Source organism: Rana temporaria, chromosome 2, assembly GCF_905171775.1.
Source record: "Rana temporaria chromosome 2, aRanTem1.1, whole genome shotgun sequence".
Taxonomy (NCBI): Eukaryota; Metazoa; Chordata; class Amphibia; order Anura; family Ranidae; genus Rana; species Rana temporaria.
In genome coordinates, this window is record NC_053490.1 from 293,605,979 (window position 1) to 293,623,212 (window position 17,234).

Genomic DNA, 17,234 nt, shown 5'->3' on the forward strand with positions numbered 1-17,234 from the left:
TTTAGGATAAAGGTTGTAGCTGATCATTGTAAGCACCCCTGTCACTGGTAAATGATTTGTCTCAACACTGCTACATTTGCAAGAGATATTTTTCTTTTGAAAAACAGACTTACTGGATCACCAGATAAAAGAAAGAAAGCCTCGTACATACGATCGGATTTTCTTCGGACAAAGCCGTGGAATTTTGTCCGAAGGGCGTTGGCCGTGAAACTTGTTCTGCATACAGATGGCAAAACTTTGTCGGCCAACAAATACGAAACTAAGTGAATTTTCAGCTCTTTAGCGCCACCCTTTGGGGAACTTCTGCTAATGTTGTCTTATGGTTAGCATTGCGTGTTTGTACTTTGGATTTTTTTTCCCCGACGGACTTGTGTACATTCGATCGGATAATCTGACGGCACACATTTTGTTTTCGGGAAAAATCTGACAACAATTGTCTGATGGAGCATACAAACGGTCGGATATTCAAAACCCTTCCATCACATATTTGTCAAAATCTGATCGTGTGTACGAGGCTTTAGAAAATGAATGCAGCCATCACATCTAACAATGGGTAAGCTGCAATATGATAAATGTTGGCTTTTGGGTTTAATACTGCTTGCTTTAAGTACTGTTAACCACTTAACGTCCGCAAAATGGCACGGACAGGCAGAAGGGCGTATATATACATCCTTGCCTTCTAGCGGGTGGGGGGTCCGATGCGGGCGGATTCCCGCGGGGAGAGATCCGGGACGACGGCGCGGTTATTCGTTTATAGCCGCTCCGTCGCGATCGCTCCCCGCAGCTGAAGAACGGGGAGAGCCGTATGTAAACACGGCTTCCCCGTGCTTCACTGTGGCGGCGTATCGATCGAGTGATCCTTTTTATAAGGGAGACTCGATCGATGACGTCGGTCCTACAGCCACACCCCCCCCCCCTACAGTTGTAAACACACACTAGGTGAACCCCAACTCCTACAGCGCCCCCTGTGGTTAACTCCCAAACTGCAACTGTCATTTTCACAATAAAGAATGCAATTTAAATGCATTTTTTGCTGTGAAAATGACAATGGTCCCAAAAATGTGTCAAAATTGTCCGAAGTGTCCGCCATAATGTCGCAGTCACGAAAAAAATCGCTGATCGCCCCATTAGTTTTATTGCATTTTTGTTATTTTTTTTAATACCATCTCCTTTTTTTTTTTGTAAACGCTATACATTTTGCGCAAACTTACCGATAAACGCTTATTGCGTTTTTTTTTTTACCAAAAATCGGTAGAATAATACGCATCGGCCTAAACTGAGGGAATTTTTTTTTATATATTTTTGGGGGATATTTATTATGGCAAAAAGTAAAAAATATTGATTTTTTTTCAAAATTGTCGCTCTATTTTTGTTTATAGCGCAAAAAATAAAAACCACAGAGGCGATCAAATACCACCAAAAGACAGCTCTATTTGTGGGGAAAAAAGGACGCCAATTTTGTTTGGGAGCCACGTCGCACGAGCGCGCAATTGTCTGTTAAAGTGACACATTCCCGAATTGTAAAAACGACTTTGGGCATTTAGCAGCATATTGGTCCGGGGCTTAAGTGGTTAAAGGTAATGCAAGGGAAGCCTCTGGCTTATAGGTTACATTTGATGCTAGGATTCCTACACTGAAAGCTCACTGGATGGATTTAGGATGCTCTAGTCCAGGAATCTTCAAACTACGGCCCTCCAGTTCAGGAACTACAATTCCCATCATGCCTAGTCATGTCTGTGAATGTCAGAGTTTTACAATGCCTCATGGGATGTGTAGTTCCGCAACAGCTGGAGGGCCGTAGTTTGAGGATCCCTGCGTCTAGTCAAATGATTTCTGACTCGGTTACATGAATTTGCATTAAAAGAAAAACACTTTTTTTTTTTTTCAGCCATATACCGAGGAACTTTAATTACATAAAAAAAAAAAAAAATACAAAAAATGTTTGTCACATTGAAAGTTTACAGGATGCAAAGAGGAAGCCAAAAGCACCTGTCAAGAAGTACACACTAAATGAGCTTCATGATATCTGGTTGCTTGGGATAACGGAGATTTTGTGTAATGTCTTACTTTTGCAGTGTTTGTTCAGTAACGTTAATTGTTCACTGATTGTGAGGGTGGGTTAGATGAGCTCTGTAGGGGTCGGGGGGGGGGGGGGTGTCAGGTAGGGAAATGTGAAATGTTTCTTCACTATTTCATTTTGATTAATGAAATGCAACACACGGTGATTGCTCTTATGGTTAGTTCATGTCACAATTTCTTAATTTCAAATGCATTTCTTTTTTTTTTATTTACAATCTAGGACATGTGCATTTTTTTTTTTTTTTTTAATTATGCTGCGTTCCATACAGAAAAAATGTGCTACTTTTGATTGCGATGGAATGTGTGAACTGGGCCTCTTAGAATACATAAAAACATGGTATTTTTGATGCAGATTAAAAACATATTGAACTGCATCTGATGTGAACCAGTCCTAAGCAGGACATTTATTAGAGAAACAGGTTCATGTTGAAGCAGCTGTCTAAAGAGAACTTGTCCCAGCCGGCCTTTTGCAGTCTGTTTTTAATGTTTCATATTTGCTCTTTTGTTAAAGTGGAAGTTCAGCCAAACCTCTTTACAGCTACATTCTAAGCCTAATCTTTTCTAGTCCTGTAAAAAAGATTGCTATACTTGCCTATTCTGCATTCGCTCCGGTCCAGTCCCACGCTGAGCGGTCAGCAGTGACTTTTAGTGTGTGGGAGAAGCAGGCGACAACGGATGCCCCATAGTAATGATATGAGTGACGTCACTTCCCAGCCGTTGCCGACTGTCTGTTTCTACACAGCATCTGCTGCCAGAGCCTGGATCAAATCGGCTACAGAATGGGTAAGTATAGCAATTCCCCCTTCTTCTTTCTTTTTTTCTTTCCAGGGCTAGATAGATTAGGTTTAGAATATGTCTGAGAGTACGTTTAGCGTTTAAGCTTTACTAATATTTGAGCCTGACCATACATGACATTTATTTCTGTTCAAATTTTAACCACTATGCTTAAACATTTTAAAACGCTTTATTAACACTTGCAATGCAGTTCCCATATTCCATGTATGCAAGCCCCTATGCTGTCTGATGGTATCCTTAAATGGTTAATTCACCTTTACCAAAGAAAAAATAAAACATTCCTATGCAGTTGCAGATGTTTGTAGATTGGGGAGGGGCTGCAGCTTTGACCAAAATGTAATAATGCCCTTGCTATAGGTGTAAGCCATTTTATGTATCTCATGAAGACTGGCCTGTTGCTAAGTGAGGCCTTTTACTGGTAAGACCCCTTTTGCAGAGTTTTTCAGGCAGTTTAGCGCTAAACATAGCGCCTAAATACCGCCTGTAAAACTCCTGCCCTGCACTCTGTGTGGAGGCCCGTGGGCTTTTACACTGAGGCGATGCGCTGGCGGGACAGCTCCAAAAGTCCTGCCAGCTTTATCTTTGGAGCTGTGTGTTTACTGCTCCTTCCCATTGAAAACAATGGGACACTGTGGCTATACCGCTGGCAATGCGCCTCTGTAGAGGTGCATTGCTGGTGGTATTAACCCTTTTTTGCCTGCTAGTGGGGGTAAAAACCACACCGCTAGCGGCCAAATACTGCTGCAATTCTGACGGTATAGCGGCGCTATACCGCCACCGCACCTCCCGCCCCGGTGTGAAAGGGGCCTTACCATCACAGAAGTGAGCACTTTCTCTGATTTCGGACCCAAGACCCACATGAGCTTTTCTCTTCCTTGAAGCAGTATCTCTGGGCTCAGAGTTTGAAAGTTCACCCCTGTGATCTCTGCAAACATCCAGTATCTGCATAGGCAGTTTTTTGGTAAAGGCGACCTAACCCTTTAACCTTTTAGACTTCTTGACATCAGTGACCTTAATAAAGCTTTATTTGTTTTACAGTAGGGTAGAAATGCTTTCTGGTAAATGAATAGGTTGTATTATTGTAAAATGTATCTATAATAGCAGAATAGATGCTTTAATTGTTGGTAGCAGGCCTAATAATATCGGCCAACGCCACACAAAGCTAAAATAGCGCACACCTTTTCTCTCCTAGCAGCGCTGGGGTGATTAACCAGGTTTCAAACAGGTTGCCAATACACATGCTTTTACCAAGTAGAAAATCAAGCATGCTTTGAAAACTCATGGACGAAATCACATTTAGTCCAGGTTCACACTGGGTACGATTTGAGATGCGATTTTACATCTCAAATTGTCGGCAATGGCACCGTCCTTATCGGTGCAACACCGCATCTGCGGCACTGCACCGATTTCAAAAAGTAGTTCCGGTACTACTTTTTGCGATTCCGGGCCGCGATTTACAGAAATCTGCACAGATGTCTCTTAAATTGTGGCAAAATCGCAGTAAAATCGTGATTTTACCGCGATTTTGAATTTGCAGCAGTGTAAACCTAGCCTTAGCCTAGGTTCATACTGACAGCGGGAAGGAAATCGTGCGACTTCATCTGAACTTGCACAATTTAATTCCTGCATGTCAGTCCTTATTTCAGAGACATCTGTGTGGGTTTCCGCACAGATGTGTATTGAAATGGCACCCCAAAGGTGCCAAAATAACTACTTTTGGGAATCGGTGCGGCGCTGCGAATGCATCGGTTTCAGATCTGCCATTGCCGGCAATAGCTGCCGATTTGGCATGCCAAATTGCTGCAATGTGAACCAGGGCTAAAAAGCCCAACTCATGTCAAAACTGCAGACCGTTTTTATGTTGTGTATTCTGAGGACATTGTTGGAAACCAATAGTTAGCACTGATCAAGATTCAGAGTATGCTCATTTTAAAGTTGTACATAATCTCTGATGTTAATCCTATTAAAATATATTTCTCTTACACACTTAAAGAGGTTGTAAAGGTTTGTTTTTTTATTTTCCAAATAGGTTCCTTTTAAGCTAGTGCATTGTTGGTTCACTTACCTTTTCCTTCGCTTTACCCTTCTAAATGTTTTTTTCTTTGTCGGAATTTCTCACTTCCTGTTCATCATCAGTAAGCTTGTACCCATCATCCGAGCTGTTCAGGCTGGGGGTTAGTCAGCGTGCTCGCCCCCTCCCTTGGGACTATATGCCTGCGGGGAGACGCTGTGTTCACCAACCAACCAACAATGCACTAGCTTAAAGGAATCTATTTAGAAAATAAAGAAACAAACCTTTACAACCCCCTTTAAAGTGTTGTGTTCTACACAGAAAATAATACTATCTGGTACAGACTCTGGCACCACTTGATCCTCTGTCGCCCCTTGCAATATTATATGAAGTGTTTCAAGTATTGTAAATATCTGGTGGTATACAAGAAACAGTGCCAGTATTTCCATTTTACACCAATGACACTTTCTTTTAAATGTCTGCTCTTTGACCAAAACTGGAGGCATTCTGGATATACTGTATGTACAGGACATTATTTTCTCTCATTATAGGTAGGTGTTGTTGGCTTGCTTGGTCGACCTAAATGTGCCGTGGCAAAACTTTTCCTGCCAGATCTTCAGGGTTTCATTTTTTATTTTATTTACCAGGATATCAAGCAAGCACATTATTTTTTATACATATAAATATATATATTTTTAATAGTGGTGTATATCTGCCAAAAGCTGACTTTATTACTGTATTTCCGTTTGCTTTAAAAAAACAAAAAAAAAAAATAACTGGAACATGTTGGTACTTTAGAATTTTGTGTTCTTACTGTAAAATAAACTGATGAGACTAAAGCTCATTTATATGGTCTTTGCATTCAATGATAACTGTTTGAATTGATGAAACTGTAATCATTTTTATTTGCAGAGTTCATTGATACATCATGTTTTTAAAAAAAAAGTAAAAACTTTAACTTCAGATTATAAAAGCAGAACCTTTTTTGATTATGTGAAATCTGTCTGTCAAATGTATTTTAACTGGATAGCCCCCTTCTGAGCAGATGTTGCGTCCAAGAGCAGCACAGCTCTTTCTCGGCTTCAGTTGTGGGTGGTGAACAGTAGATACCAAACCAGTATCTTCCCTGCTGTATTTCAACTTACCACCTGCCAATACCAAATTGGTTGTAGGTGCAGTCCACGTGACCAAAATGGAACAGCGCAAAAAAGGAGAAAAGGTTTCTCCAAGTAGTCACTAAGGCCCCTTTCAGACTGGGGCGGGAGCTGCGGTGGCGGTATAACGCCGCTAAAAATAGCGGCGCTATACCGCCGGAATTGCCGCGGGTATCAGCCGCTAGCGGTGCGGTATTAACCCCCGCTAGCGGCCGATAAAGGGTTAATACCGCCCGCAATGCGCCTCTATAGAGGCGCATTGTGGGCGGTATTGCCGCGGTTTCCCATTGTTTTCAATGGGAAGGAGCGGTGAAGGAGCGGTATACATGCCGCTCCTCTCACCGCTCCAAAGATGCTGCTGACAGGAGATTTTTTTGTCTCCCGCCAGCGCATCGCCTCAATGTGAAAGCCCTCGGGCTTTCACATTGAGTCTGCAGTGAAGGAGTTTTTCAGGCGCGATAGCAGTGCTATTTTTAGCGCTGTACCGCCTGAAAAACTCCTCAATGTGAAAGGGGCCTAAGTGGCACACTTCAGTTGAATTGAAAAACGCAGCTTAATTATTAATTAAAAGTAGAATACAAAAGTTAAACTACCTTGAAGACCTTCACTAACCACTATTTAAAATAAAGACAACATTGTCTCAACCAGGGAGGCAGCTGCGCAGTCACCCATACATGGAGAGTGCAAAATCAGGCTCACTTCTGCATAGAAACCAATTGGCTTCTAATCTCAGCTTGTTCAATAATGCCCTGTACACACGATCACTTTTTGTGATTAAATAAAATGACATTTTTAAAAATGTCATTTAAAATTGTCGTGTGTGGGCAAAATGTCATTTTATGTCTTCTGAAAAATGACAAAAAAAAAATTCGAACATGCTTGAATTTTTTATGTCATTTTTTAAAATGTCATTTTTTGTGTCATAAAAAATGATCATGTGTGGGCAAAAATGACGTTTTAAACCCGCACATGCCCAGAAGCAAGTTTTGAGACGGGAGGTAAAACTAGCATTCATAATGGAGTAAGCACATTCATCACGCTGTAACAGACAAAAAAGCATGAATCATCTTTTACTAACAAGTAACCAGCTAAAAGCAGCCTCAAGGCGAATAGAACTTCCCCTTTAGAGTGCCGTCACTTTGTTCATCATTTTTCAAAAACGATGGTGTGTGTGGGCAACATCATTTTTAATGATGAAGTTGGAAAAATTACATTTTTTTTCATCACAAAAAGTGATCGTGTGTACAGGGCCTTAGGCTTTGGCAAAAAAACCTGGAAGCTTATTGGTTTCTTTGCAGAAGTGAGCCTGATTTTGCACTCTCCAGCTTTAGTAAATAAGCCCCATAGTCATTCACTTGTGTAAGTAAAACCAATATAAATCAGGCTCGGATATTGTTAACCTCAGCTGAGGTTTTCTTGAGTGGCTTCAATGTGTCTATAGTAGACTGAGCCTAGTGGTAGCCAGGTTGACTCATAAGTCACAGGGTAAACATGAGTAGTGGCTGGATGTCAAGAGAAAATGGTCCAACATGAGGGAAGAGTTGTCTGTAAACTCCTATAGATTGTAAGGAGCACACTATCCAAAGCACATCAAATTGTATTCAGAGGGCGGAGGATAGGGACAGACTAGACTCCTTAAGTGAGGTGGGTGTGTTGGTACAGAAAGACTGACTGCTCAGGGATGGGCTTCTGATAATAGTTGTATAAACAGGACACTGTTAACATATAGGAAGGAGCTCACCCCGCAAAGTCACTGCCAGTCCATTTCTCAGATCAGTGAAATGCCATCGGAATACACCATCTAAGTGGGTCGCTCCGGTCTGCCGTGCGCAGGTAAGACTTGTGTCACAGTCTGAGTATAATCATCGTCCACGCACAGAGATCCTGTCAGAGATGTCACGTGCAAGCTGACGTGTTTTGCCAATCAAATGCTAACTTCCTCAGAGCGATACGCTGATGCTTACGTAACATGAGTATACTGTGCAGGGGTATGCAAAAAATAGATCTATTTTTGCAAATGCCCTTATGCTATACTCATGCTTATGTGACCATTGCATATACACGAGTACAGCTGTGCAGTGATACTTTATTTTAAGAAATGAAAAAGTTATCACATAAGGACAAAGAAGGCTTTCTGTTGGTGATAGTGGGGGTCACTCCACTAACTATTGTTACGTGTGTCTTTTTTTTTTTTTTAAATATCACATGCAATAATAAGAGTCAATTTATCAGTAAAATATTGAATTTGATGTAAATACTGCAAATTCAGTATGTGAGGTAAATTCTGCACAAAATGTCACATTAATTGCCTTAAAGTGTTAGTTCACCTTTACATTTTTCCTGTAAAGATAAACTAACACAAATACACCGCCCACCCCCCATGTTGGGCAGAGAGAACTCTATAGAGCACCACAGACTCCACAATGGGGCCTGCATATTCATGAACCCTAAAATGCAGGCTGCACTGTGCATAACCCTCGGTATAGAGCAGATAGCAATGTTCACTTTCTTTTTTTAAATTAGTGTTTTTTTTAAGCCATAACCCCCTAAATATATTGTGTGCCACATGAACGGTTTTGCCTGCATTTTTACTTTTCTACTGCTATCTACAGCTACTGCAGTAAAACACTTAATTGCTTCCACTTACTGTAACAATGACTGCTTAGATCAGGCATGTCCAAAATGCGGCCCCCCTGTTGATTTAATATGGCCCCCCTGGGGATTTGGATATATACTGTATTTATTGGCGCTGCCTTGGAGGGGGCAGGACGAGTGCCGTCAGATTACATAAAGAGAATCTCCTGTTTACTCAGCAGCGTCTCTATTGGAAGTCCCGTCTCCTGGGATGCCATTGGACGACTGTTCTGTCTATCACTGGAGGCGGGACTTTGTATTAAAGAGGCCACAGGGTAAACAAGAGATTCTCCCGTTTGTAATCTGTCAGCACTCATCCCGCCCCCCTCCCTCTGCCCTCCGAGGCTGCAGATGGGCATCGTTCAGGCTACACTGATGGCAATGGTAAGGCTGCATTCATGGCACATGTGAGGCTGCATTGGTTGCAATGGTGAGGTTCCAATGGTAAGGTTGCAATGGTAAGGCTGCATTCATGGCAATGGTAAGCCTGTGCGTGTTATACGCCAATAAATACGGTATATCCAAATAACACGCCCAAGCTCATCCTTAGTCCTAAGCAGCGCTCTGGGATTCGTTGGGGCCACAAAAGAAATATATACAGTATATTCAAATAACACGCCCAAGCTCATCTCTTCACCACACACAGCAACAAAGGCAAGATAATTCTTGTTGGGCCGTGTATTAGTGCTCAGAGGAACACACTGAGGCCCCATACACACGATAGAATCCATCCGCAGATAAATCCCAGCAAATGGGTTTCTGCGGATAGATCCTATGGTGTGTACACGCCAGCGGATCTGTTTCTGCGGAGAAATCTCCTCTGGGATGGATTCCAGCAGATCGGATATTTGCTGACATGCACAACAAATCCATCTGCTGGAATCCATTCCAACGGATGGATCCGCTCGTCTGTACAGACTCACCGGATCCATCCGTCCAAAGGGATTCCCCGCACGCTTCGTAATGATTTGACGCATGCGTGGAATTCCTTATATGACAGCGTCGCGCCCGTCGCCGCGTCATAATCGCGGCGACGGCGCGACACGTCATCGCCAGAGGATTTCCGCGCGGATTTCAATGCGATGGTGTGTACACTCCATCGCATAGAAATCTGCGGAAATCTTTGAGAGGATTTATCCGTGGAAACGGTCCGCTGGACCGTATCCGCGGATAAATTCTCTCGTGTGTATGGGGCCTTAGACTGAATTTTAATGGTTCAAAGAATGTCAGGCAAAATAGTCGGCCCTCACGCATGTTCACTTAATCAAATCTGGCCCTCTTTGAAAAAAGTTTGGACACCCCTGGCTTAGAAGATGCATGGAAGTATATTGTTCAGCATGTAACCTGCAATGATGCTTCCCTGAAAGCATGTTTGAGCATGAAAGTGGGAAATTAGATAAAGGGGTTGTAAATGTTTTTTTCCCCCCTAAATAGCTTCCTTTACCTTAGTGCAGTCTTCCTTCACTTACCTCATCCTTCGATTTTGTTCTTAAATGTCCTTATTTCTTCTGAGAAATCCTCACTTCCTGTTCTTGTGTCTGTAACTGCACACAGTAATGCAAGGCTTTCTGCCTGGTGTGGAGAAAGCCTCTTGAGGGGGGAGGGGGCGAGCAGGAGGGTCAGGACGCTATCTACTTTGCAGATAGAGAAAGGAGCTGTGTGTTAGTGGGTGTCCTGACACTCCTGCTCGCCCCCTCCCCCCTCAAGAGGCTTTCTCCACACCAGGAAGAAAGCCTCGCATTACGGTGGTGAGTTACAGACAGAAGAACAGGAAGTGAGCATTTCTGTATATGTGCAATTGAAGATGTATGCTATTTCACCTCTTGTATACTGTAAAACATTGTTATTTTATTTGCTACTATTGTAAAATTTTGAATAATCCAATAAAAATATATTGAAATAAAAAAAGGAAGTGAGGATTTCTCAGAAGAAATAAGGACATTTAAAAGCAAAATGGAAGGATGAGGTAAGTGAAGAAGGACTGCACTAAGGTAAAGGAAGCTATTTAGGGAAAACATTTTTACCTTTACAACCCCTTTAAGTTGGCAAGATCTGATCTTGTGAGCTTAGTCAAATTCTGTAAAATACATTTTGCATGGTGTCCATTTAAAAAGCCATGGCGTGCCCTGTATAACGCATTTTCTATGGACTGATACACCCTCCTATATACCCAGGAGAGAAGTATGTACTGAAGTGGAAGATATGGCACATTGAAGAAGTTCAAAAGTGTGTGGAGGAACAGACTGGATCAGCATGGGAGCATATTTGAGTGTAGCATTATCTATAAGCCAACCTCTTAATCCATGAAAGTAAAGCGGATGGAAGAAGACATACAGTGCAAGATGATGCTTGTGTCTTTGGAGTAGTGTTGAGCAGAATACGCCATATTCGATTTCGCGATATATCTCGAATATATAGTCGAATATTCGAGATATATTCGCTAAATTCGAATAATCGTGATATTTTATCGAAATGAAATGATTGCGAATTTTCGCTATTGCGAATGCGAAAATAATTGCGAATTTTCGATAACTGCGGTAGGAGCACTTTGATTGGCTCAGAATATTCGTGATATTTTACAATACAAAATAATTGCGAATATTCGGCAAATGCGGAAGGAGCACTCTGATTGGCTCAGAATATTCTTGATATTTTACAATACAAAATAATTGCGAATATTCGGCAAATGCGGAAGGAGCACTCTGATTGGCTCAGAATATTCTTGATATTTTACAATACAAAATAATTGCGAATATTCGGCAAATGCGGAAGGAGCACTCTGATTGGCTCAGAATATTCTTGATATTTTACAATACAAAATAATTGCGAATATTCGGCAAATGCGGAAGGAGCACTCTGATTGGCTCAGAATATTCTTCATATTTTACAATACAAAATAATTGCGAATATTCGGCAAATGCGGAAGGAGCACTCTGATTGGCTCAGAATATTCTTGATATTTTACAATACAAAATAATTGCGAATATTCGGCAAATGCGGAAGGAGCACTCTGATTGGCTCAGAATATTCGTGATATTTTACAATACAAAATAATTGCGAATTTTCGACAAATGCGTAAGGAGCACTCTGATTGGCTCAGAATATTCGTGATATTTTACAATATAAAATAAAAAGTGTTTTGCATTGGTGGTGATTCTTTACTCTATCCATCTGTCACAGCCGTTTGTCAATCAAACACCTTGAAGATTGAACACGTTCATGCTGCATGCTTTGGACTTTTTTTCACTTCACATATCAAAGACATTTTTATGAAAGATTATTTTTCTATTATTGGGACTATATTTCTTTATATATTTGTTTCACTGTGTATTTCACAAGTTATTTGCGCTTGCTTATTTTATAATTTGCCCACATGTCTTGTCACTAGACATATTTTTTATTCTTGTAGAGCGAATCCATTTTCTGTCTTGTATTAATTTATGTTGTATAACATTTTTGAGTTGCTGCTGTATTCTCCCCTTTTTTTAAGGTATGTGCAATTTTTTCCTTCTTACAAAAAAAAATAATATCAAACATACAAATATTCATAACAGAAACATACACAAAGCCCCCCCCCCCCCTTTTGCATCAGAGACAATCAGAGTTCTCCTACCACAGTTATCGAAAATTCGCAATCATTTTCGCATTCGCATTAGCGAAAATTCGCAATTTTTTTTTTTTATATTCGGCAACATAAAAGGATCGCCTCAGCTTAGCTACTCGGCCCAGGGTCTCTAATCATACCAGCAATGCTTTTAGACGTCGATAGGATGTGATCTGTTTTAAAAATAAAATTGAAAAAATTTAAATATTCGGAATTGCGAATATTCACCGCGAAATTCGAAATATTCGAGCCGAATATTCGCAATACGAATATTCATGAGCAACACTACTTTGGAGCAGAGGGGAAAAATAATTTATATGGAAATAAGCATTCTCTTGTTGCTGGAGTATTGTAATGATGTCAATTTGTTGCCTGCAAAGTCTATCTGTTGTAAATTATAACTATGCCCAAGAACAAAACCAGCTTATATTTATCTAAACCCAATCCAGCTCTGTGCCAGCGGCACTCTCCCTCCTCAAAGGGTAGATTGATAGTGGGAGACATTGGCTCCTGCTGCTGTCAATAAAAATCTGTGACGGGCTGGGGTAAAATGGTCAACTAGTTTCTAGTCCCCCAACTGTATGGTACTCACCATGGCTCACAATGACGCAGTGAGAGGTTACCTGGGGGCAGAGAAAACTGAGGCAAAGATAACAGACTGGTTCTACTGCCCTGGAGTTACTTTTTTATTATTATTATTATTATTATTAATAATAATTTTTTTTATTTAAGACACAAAGGATATAACAGAAATAATTGTACATACACTATACATTCCATATTTGAAAAATTAATCAGAACCCCCAAACATTATATATAGGGAATAAAATGGCGGTCATTGCAACTTTTTTTCTCGCACGGTATTTGAGCAATCATTTTTCAAACGCCTTTTTTTAGAGAAAAAAACTGTTTCATGAATTAAAAAATAACAAAACAGTAAAGTTAGCCCAATTATTTTTATATAATGTGAAAGATGATGTTACGCCGAGTAAATAGATACCTAACGTGTCACGCTTTAAAACTGCGCACACTAATGGAATGGCGCCAAACTTCGGTACTTAAAAATCTCCATAGGCGACGATTTACATTTTTTTACAGGTTACTATTTTCGAGTTACAGAGGAGGTCTAGTGCTAGAATTGTTGCACATGCTCTAACGCACGCAATGATACCTCACATGTGGGGTTTGAGCGGCGTTTACATGTGGACGGGACTTGCATGCACGTGAGCTATCTGGGGACAGGGGCGTTTAAAAAAAAAAAGATTTTTATTTTATTTTACTTCTTTTGTTCCATCAGCTCTGTTATTGTCACCCATGCATCTGCTTGGATATAGCTGGATACCTGGGTGCAATCTATACTCATTCAGTGCCAAAAGGTCCTATCTTCACATTTATTTAAGACACAAAGAATATAACGGAAATAATTGTACATACACTATACATTCCATATTTGAAAAACCATACATAGGACATATCCTCATAGAAATGAAAAAATGCAAGAAAAAAAAAAAAAGGAAAATTCTACAGAGAGAAATAACTCCCCCCTTCAGCCTTAAACCTCTTAGGTTGAGACCTATTAACTTATTCATCCACTTAATACATCACATATTATAGTATCTCAATCCCCTCTATTTAGTATTCCCCAAAAAAAGAGAAAAGAAAAAAATAAATCATAATTGGCTTCTACTTCCTGGTACCTTATTTCCTTAATTTCTCCATCAAGATCCAATTCTTTATACTTAATACCCCTTTTAGTCTCTAACTTCTCAAAATAGGAACGCCCAGTCCCGAAGACCATCCCTGGAAGCGGCGGAGAAGATCGCTCTCTAAAACGGTAAGTACTGCTTCGATTTTAAAACAACTAGCTGATTCCCCTAGACAAAATGAGCATCAATCTAAGGGTAAAAAAAATGTTATGGGTGAACTCCCGCTTTAAATACGAAAAAAAAAAGAACAAAGGAAGAAAAGAGGAAATCCTTATTAGTCCAGTCTCAAAAAAAAAAAAAACTTTTATAGTCTAAGGTTCTTTGTTTATGCTCTGTTCCAGTCCTGTTCTTTCCATCTTTCCCATGCTTTTCCACACCTAGATCAGGTTGGATTTGTCCCTACTCGTGAAGCCTGCGACAACACTATAAAAGCTATTAATCTTCTACAGATAGTGAACACTACACAGACGCAATGTGTATTCCTAAATACAGACGCGGAGAAGGCCTTTGACAGGGTGAATTGGAATTTCATGCGGGCAGGCTTACAGCACGGAGGCTTTGGTAGTAGGATAATACAGTGGATCTTGTCTATCTATTCTTGTCCTACGGGCCAATGGAAAACTATCGGAGAGCCTTCCGGATTTCAAATAGGACACGTCAGGGGTCCCAGATTCCCTCAGATCTGGAATGTACTGTTGGATCCTATTCGCCAGGACTTTAGTGAAAAGTTTAAGATCCAGATTTAGCAGAGAGATTGGCCGATAGCTTCCGCAGAGGGCTGGATCTTTCCCCTCTTTCGGTATAATAGAGATTAATGCTAACAAGATGTCGTTTGTTAGAGTTGCCAAGGTCCCTAGAGCATTAAATAGTTCAACCATATACTCGCATAACTGAGGAAACAGTATTTTATAGTATTGAGCCGTAAGTCCATCAGGTCCCGGGGCTTTCCCCAATTTCATTAAGCCTACCGCTTCCTTAAGTTCCTCAACCGCTATGCGTCACAGGAAACTGATCAATCCCAGGGGTTTAAGCCTTTTGTATCAGCGTACAGGAGCCGGGCTGCTCCGCCGTGCTTCCGACCTCACCATAGCCAAGGTTAATGTCGTTCCATTCCCTTTGACACCTTATACTGCTTCCTCTTCTTTCATAGCTTCATTCCTTGGGGAGATGTTAGAGCCTGGAGCTCGGAGCTGCAGCCCTACGCTGCCATGTCTGTTAGATCTTCCCCCCTGAAGGATTCGTTTAACCACTTAAGGACCACCTTCTGCAGATATACGTCCGCAGAATGGCACGGCTGGGCACAAGCACGTACCTGTACGTCCTCTTTAAGTGCCCAGTCGCGGGCGCACGCCCGCTACCCAGTCCGAAGCTCCGTAGCTGCGGGACCCAATCACCGCCGGAGTCCCGTGATCGGTCCCTGGAGCTGAAGAACGGGGAGAGCTGTGTGTAAACACAGCTTCCCCGTTCTTCACAGCGGCAGCTTCATTGATCGTGTGTTCCCTGATATAGGGAAACTTGATCAATGACGCCACACGTCCAGCCCCGCCCCCCTACAGTTAGAAAAACATATGAGGTCACTCATAGCCCCTACAGCGCCCCCTAGTGGTTAACTCCCAAACTGCAATTGGCATTTTCACAGTAAACAATGCATTTTTTGCTGTGAAAAGGACAATGGTCCCAAAAATGTGTCAAAATTGTCCGATGTGTCCACCATAATGTCTCAGTCATGAAAAAAATCGCTGATCGCCGCCATTAGTAGTAAAAAAATTATAATTAATACAAATTCAATAAAACTATCTCCTATTTTGTAAACGCTATACATTTTGCGCAAACCAATCGATAAACGCTTATTGTGATTTTTTTTACCAATACAAGAATACATATCGGCCTAAACTGAGGAAAAATAACTTTTTTTTATATATATCTTTTTGGGGGATATTTATTATAACAAAAAAGTTAAAAATATTGCATTTTTTTTTAAATTGTCGCTCTATTTTTGTATATAGCGCAAAAAATAAAAACCGCAGAGGTGATCAAATACCACCAAAATAAAGCTCTATTTGTGGGAAAAAAAGGACGCCAATTTTGTTTGGGAGCCACATCGCACGATTGTCAGTTAAAGCGACACAGTGCCGAATCGCAAAAACTGGCCAGGTCCTTTACCTGCATAAAGGTCCGGGTCTTAAGTGGTTAATCTCCGACCAGAAACTCCTTAGCTTGGGACAGTCCCAAAAGATATGCAACATCGTGCCTCTGTTTCCCTGACATTTCCAACACTGGTCCGAAGCATCCGGAAAAATGTTGTTTCGTTTTTCTGGTGTTCTATACCACCTGGTAAAGATCTTATAATTTGTTTATTGTGTTTTCACACAAATTGATGTTTAATGCACACGCCTATACATACATTGTCACTGTTCCAAGCTAAATGTCCTCCCCAGTTCATTTTCCTAATCCTGGACACATTTCAAGGCATAACTTCCCAGCTGTATTAATAATTCATAGCTTACTGATAAGGTATGTAATATTACTGCCTTTTCAAAACACAATTTCTCGAATATAGTAAGCAGTCTACTAAAACTTCCAGGATTCGGGAGAGTACTGAGAAAGTGGGTTATCTGTAAAGCATTCCAAAATTGTAATCGGAATATATTCTTTTGTTCCATCAGCTCTGTTATTGTCACCCATGCATCTGCTTGGATATAGCTGGCTGCCTGGGTGCAATCTATACTCCTTAAGTGCCAAAAGGCCCTATCTTCACATCCTGGTGGAAAAAGGGGATTACCTATTATCAGATACAGAGGGGAAGTCGTAGGTATTATGCCTAACATAGGAAGCAGGGTTGAACAGATCCTAGCTGTAATGCCCACTACCGTGTTCTTAACCACTTCCATACAGGGCACGTATACACCTTCCCGCCCAAGCCAATTTTCAGCTTTCAGCACTGTCGCACTTTGAATGGCAATTGCGTGGTCATGCTACACTGTACCCAAAAAAAATTGGCGTCCTTTTTTTCCCACAAATAGAGCTTTCTTTTGGTGGTATTTGATCACCTCTGCGTTTTTTTTTTTTGCGCAACAACTAAAAAAAGGCTGAAAATTTTGACAAAAAATAAGTTTTTATTTTTTTCTGTGAAATTATTTGTAAATAAATAAGTTTTCTCTTTCAATTACGGGCACTGATATGGCGGCACTGATGGGCACCGATGAGATGGCACTGATGGACATCAATGAGGTAGTACTGACGGGCACAGA